This window comes from Silene latifolia, chromosome 10 (assembly GCF_048544455.1).
Source record: "Silene latifolia isolate original U9 population chromosome 10, ASM4854445v1, whole genome shotgun sequence".
NCBI lineage: Eukaryota > Viridiplantae > Streptophyta > Magnoliopsida > Caryophyllales > Caryophyllaceae > Silene > Silene latifolia.
Window position 1 is genome coordinate 134603038 of NC_133535.1, and position 6000 is coordinate 134609037.

The following is a 6000-nucleotide window of genomic DNA, read 5'->3' on the forward strand; positions in this document are numbered from 1 at the left end:
CCGACTTTTGACTAAAGGGCGAGTAAGGGCAAGGATAATTGGCTCATAATTCAGACCCGGCCCGCCCAATATTGTCTTAAAGAGCAAGTTTTTTCTTCATGACCCGGCCCATATCCGGTCCAAGCCCACATTTAAACAACTCTAATCTAGGGTTATTGTCTTGTACTTAGTATAAATAGAGCCTTACATGGCATCATAATTTTTCTTCACAGTCTGACGTGGCGTTAAACTAGAGAATTTAAATTATAAATATAAATAATACAATAATAAATAATAATAAGTAACTAAACCCAATTCACAAAATAAAAAAACAGTTGCTTATGGAATATGGAATATTCTATTCGATTATGGCTAAGAATTAGGGAAGTTGCAATTTTAAAATTTGCTGATTGCGGAAATCATGGACAATTCCTAGACATTAGCTAACCATAACAATTATAATTAAAATAACTATAAATACGTTATACTCCCTCCTATCCACTCTTTTCTTCCCTATTTACTAAAACAGATTATTCAGTTTTTCTTCCCCTTTCTTTTTTGAGAAAGTTTTTATTAATATTATACTCATACATCTCTCCACTCATCAAACCCCACTATATCCTTTATTAATATTTAATTTTAATTATTTCTACCTCTCTCCAATAACCAAATCCCACCCATCACCTTTATTAATATTTAATATTTAATCTTAATCATTCATACCTCTCTCCAATTACCAAACCCCACTCATATCTTTATCAATATTATACTCTCCACCCTTAATCTCCGTGCTCACTTTAAATGGGAAGAAAAGAGTGGATGGGAGGGAGTACATTAATAATCTTTTAAATGATTGAATTTATTTGACTTAATTATATAAACACATTCTCTATTTTTTAATCCTTTAATTTTATCTTTTTTTAAATCTTATAATTTAAACGTATAATCATCTGCTAATCTTATCTTCTATATAATAATAAAATAAAAAGGCATGTTGAGCATTTTTTGAAGCGCCATGTGTCATGTCCAAGTTCCTTCCACCTAGCTAACATAAATATCTTTAAAAAAAAAACTGTAAGAATGGTTGCAGTCCCTCTTATTTACCTCTTTATATACCCTTGAAAAATATAGTGATCCAATTTTTACTGCCTCTAATTATTACCTAATTATTACAGTTTGACTAAGAGCATCCACATCCAAGTGGATGATTTTCTCCTCTTATTTTTTCTCTTTCCTTTTTTAATTTGGACACCTCACTTTCACCCATATTCCACTATCTTCATCCTCTCATTTTTTCTCTTCTTAAAAAAATTGCACTTCAAAGAGGATCCTTTTATCATCCTCTCACATGTGTTTTGTTACCAAATAATAAAAAAGAAATATATTATATGGCACATGGTAGATGATGGATGAATAGTGTGCACAAGGGCCCATGTTGCATATCCTCTAAAAATAGAGGAAGTGTTCCTCTTCCTCCTTCTAAGAGGACATGTAACATTGGTTCCACATTGAAGAGGACATCCTCTTAGATGAGAGAGAGTCCTAAGAGAATGGTCCATCCTCTTCCATGTAGATGCTCTAACAGCTCATGATACGTATTATACAAATAGTATAGTGGGGGTAAACGTTAGCCTACTAATCTCTTTACTTCCATCCCTCAATATTTCATTGTCACTTAATGTTTGTCATTACAACACCATATAAACCAACACAAAATCTCATTGAAGACGGCGATATCCGTCACAAGCTGAAGACGGATACCATTTCCTCTCACAAAAAACCCATGGGATTAGCCCGTCACAAGCAAGACGCTTTGATAAACCAATTTGCATGTTCATACCTGTATATTTGCTCTTAATTTAATAAAATCAAAATTATAATTTTATAGGATTTCATTTGATATTTGCAGTTTTGTAGAATTTACTTGATCTTAAGGAGTTGTGAGAATTATAGGCAACAAAAATACGTAATAAACAACCTAATGATCAGGTAAATTTCCTTTTTTCTCTCATTTATATGTTTTCTCATTTAACTAATTTGATCATATTCTTATATATAAAATCATTTCAATTGTTATTTTTTACTCTTTATTACTTATGGCCACTTATGGGCTATTACATGCTACAGTATATTAGTGAACGACTTGCTAATTTCAAAATAGACAGATAATTAGCAAAATGATGGTGGTACAGAAGTGTGAGAATTATTTTTATCATATTAGGTTATAAATTATATTGCCCACAAATAACAAATAAATAAAAAATAGAAAAAAATGTAAACTTTGTATCAAGACAACTTGTAAAAGTAAATGTGAACATTACTACTCGTGACAGAAGGGATGATTATATGCGCGAAAGTCTTCCATCTATTACACAACTGTTAAAGATTATGATTGAGAGTGAAAGTTGTGTGTTTTCTCATTCATCGAGTACGGTATTTATACAACGTAATACGGTGTGTATACATTAAATGCACCAAAGACATTTGCCATATTTACTGTAGTAAATGTAGACTTCTGGGAGGACGGTGGAGTAAATCCCGGAGGTGAGATTTTCACCTTGACTTTGTGTTTACAACACTCCCCCTTGGAAATTTCACCTTATAATTACTTGGATTGTACTATATGCTTTGAAGGGTACTACCTCATTAAAAACCTTGTCAGTAAAAACCCAATGGGATAAAACCTGACTAAGGGAAATAGAGTGTAGTGCATATAGTACTCCCCCTGGATTCAACACATATCCTTGAGCCGTCTCATTCCGATCTTGCGAACTAGTTCTTGGAATTGCTTTGATGGTAGTGACATTGTGAACAAGTCTGCAAGGTTCTCGCTTGACCTGACTTGTTGGATGTCAATTGTTCCTTGTTCTTGAAGATCATGTGTAAAAAAGAATTTTGGAGCTATATGCTTAGTTCTATCTCCTTTGATATAGCCTTCCTTTACTTGAGCTATACACGCCGTATTATCCTCGTATATTATTGTCGGATGATCACTTGTCTTGATATCGCATTCTTTCAATGTCTTGTATCATGGATCTCAACCATACACATTCTCTTGAAGCTTCGTACAATGCAATTAATTCTCGCATGATTTGATGATGTGGCGATCACGGTTTGCTTTGTTGACTTCCAGGATATGGGTGTACCGCCATATGTAAATACATATCCTGTCTGAGATTTTGCCTTTTGTGGGTCTGACAAGTATCCAGCATCTGCATATCCAATCAACGTAGCGTCTTTCTTTCTAGGATAAAATAATCCTAAATCTTGGGTTACTTGAAGGTACCTTAACAAGTGTTTAACTCCATTCCAATGTCTTTTAGTTGGTGATGCACTAAACCTTGCTAGTAAGTTAACCGAAAATGCTATATCTGGTCGAGTATTATTTGCCAAATACATTAATGCACCTATTGCACTAAGATATGATACTTCTGGTCCTAGGATATCTTCGTTGGCTTCTCTTGACCTAAATTCGTCCTTTTCAACACTAAGAGAGCGAACAACCATTGGAGAACTAAGTGGATGTGATCTAGCCATTCCAAATCTTTGTATGACTCTTTGGGTGTAATTTTCTTGGTGAATAAGAACTTCATTCTTAAGATGCTCGATTTGTAATCCAAGGCAGAATTTTGTTCGTCCGAGATCTTTCATCTCGAATTCTTTCATTAGATATTTTGCCGTGACTTCAAGCTCGGCTGGAGTTCCAATGATGTTTAAATCATCGACATACACCGCAATGATTGTGAATCCATTACATGTTTTCCTAATAAAAACGCATAGACTAATGGGATCATTTTTGTAACCTTCTTTCACAAGATATTCTTTCAGACGATTATACCACATTCGCCCTGACTGCTTTAATCCATATAAAGACTTTTGCAGTTTGATACAAAACATCTCCCGAGGTAGTTTAGAGTTGTAATCGTTGGGCATTTTCACTCCATCTGGGATTTTCATGTATATATCAGTGTCAAGTGACCCATATAAATATGCAGTCACGACATCCATAAGGCGCATGTATAATCCCTTTGATACTGCAAGGCCAGTTAGAAATCTTAGAGTTGTTGCATCAACTACAGGAGAATATGTCTCATCATAATCAACTCCTGGCATTTGCGAGAACCCTTGTGCAACAAGTCTTGCTTTATATCTTACAATTTCATTTTTCTTATTTCGTTTCCTGATGAAGACCCATTTTAGTCCTTTGGGGTGGAGCAATCGGTACAAAAACAGAGCAACCAAATGTTTTTAAATGTGATATATTTGGTGGGTGTCCCGTTACCAGTTGTAAGGGGGAAAATTTATGATATGCAGTAGGCCTTAACCGGGTTAAGGTTTCTGCATATAGAATAGCATGTCCTCATGCTGATGTTGGTAATTTTGATTTCATTAGTAGCGGCCTAGCTGTTTGCTACAATCTTTTTATCATTGCCTCGGCCAGTCCATTTTGTGTATGGACGTGTGCTACTGGGTGTTCAACATCTATGACAATCGACATACAATACTCATTAAATGCTTGAGAAGTAAACTCCCCCGCATTATCCAGGCATTTAATTTTCTTAATATTCGATCCAAAATTGCGTTAAATAGTCGATTATCTGAGCAAGTAATTTCGGAAGAGCAAAATTCCTTGTGGAAAGAAGGGTTACATATGACCATCTCGTAGATGCGTCAATTAGTACCATAAAATATCGAAATGGTCCACATTGTGGGTTAATTGGGCCACATATATCACCTTGAATCCTTTCAAGGAATCCGGGCGATTCATTCTTAATATTGCTTGTCGATGGTCTTGTAATAAATTTTCCCAGTGAACATGCACTGCAAGGAAAATCACTAGATTTTATTACCCTTACATTCTTTAAAGGGTGTCCCAGTGAACTTTCAATAATTTTTGTCATCATGCCAGGTCTTGGATAACCTAACCTATCATGCCACAAAGTGAATGCGGTCTTATCATTTATTTTTGTTGATGACATCATGCTAGTTATAATGGGATTTATATGTGTATAATATAAACCAGAAGAGTATGATGGCATTTTCTCAGATATGCATTTCTTGCCCAATTTTATTATTGTTAGGCATAAGTATTCTTTAGAATTTTCTGTCATGGTTTCAATATGATAACCATTTTGTCGCATATCTTTGAAACTGATCAGGTTTCGTTGCGACTTGCTCGAGTATAGCGCTTTATGTATTGTTATGCTTGTTCCCATTGGGAGTACGATGATAGCTTTTCCACAACCTTCAATTATTTCAGCGTTGCCGCATATAGTATTCACATATGCTTTAATTAACATTAATTCTGTGAAATATTTTTGCTGTTTCAAGATAGTGTGAGTTGTGCCGCTATCTATTAAGCATGCTTCTGCATCGGTTGTCATATCTAAAACATTAAAATAAAGACTATTAATATAGTTTAATAATTATGTTTAGGATGCAATGAAAATGGAAACTAGTATATTACATTATTTGAGGTAAGAAATAAAAGCATATTAAACATGGATGCATAGTAAGATTTAAAATATAGGTAACATATTTTCTACATAGTAGATGTCATATTGAATCCACTACTCCCGGCGCTATCATCCAGAAAGTAGTTTGCCATTTCGATCATATCTGATTCAAGCATGTCAGTCTCAACCATGTTTGATTTAGGCATATTGGATGTTAATGGTATGGCATCAGTAATATAATGTGCCTCAGGCCTTTTATTCTTTTGCCTGATGGATGCCTGGTAGAGGTCGACAAAGTGTTTTGGCATGCGACACGCGCGAGCCCAGTGTCCTCCTAGACCACACTTATTATAAGTAGTTCTAGGTTTTTCAATATTTTCGGGATAAGCCTTCCGCTTTCCGTAATGTGGTTTTTTAAACGTATTTTGACCTCTACTTAGGCCAGAACCACGTCCTCTACCGCGTCCTCGCTTATTGATCCAGCGTCCACGCCCACTTCTAGCAACAAAATTTGCCTCAGGTATTGCAATAGATCCACTTGGCCTCAAATTATCGTTTTTTATCA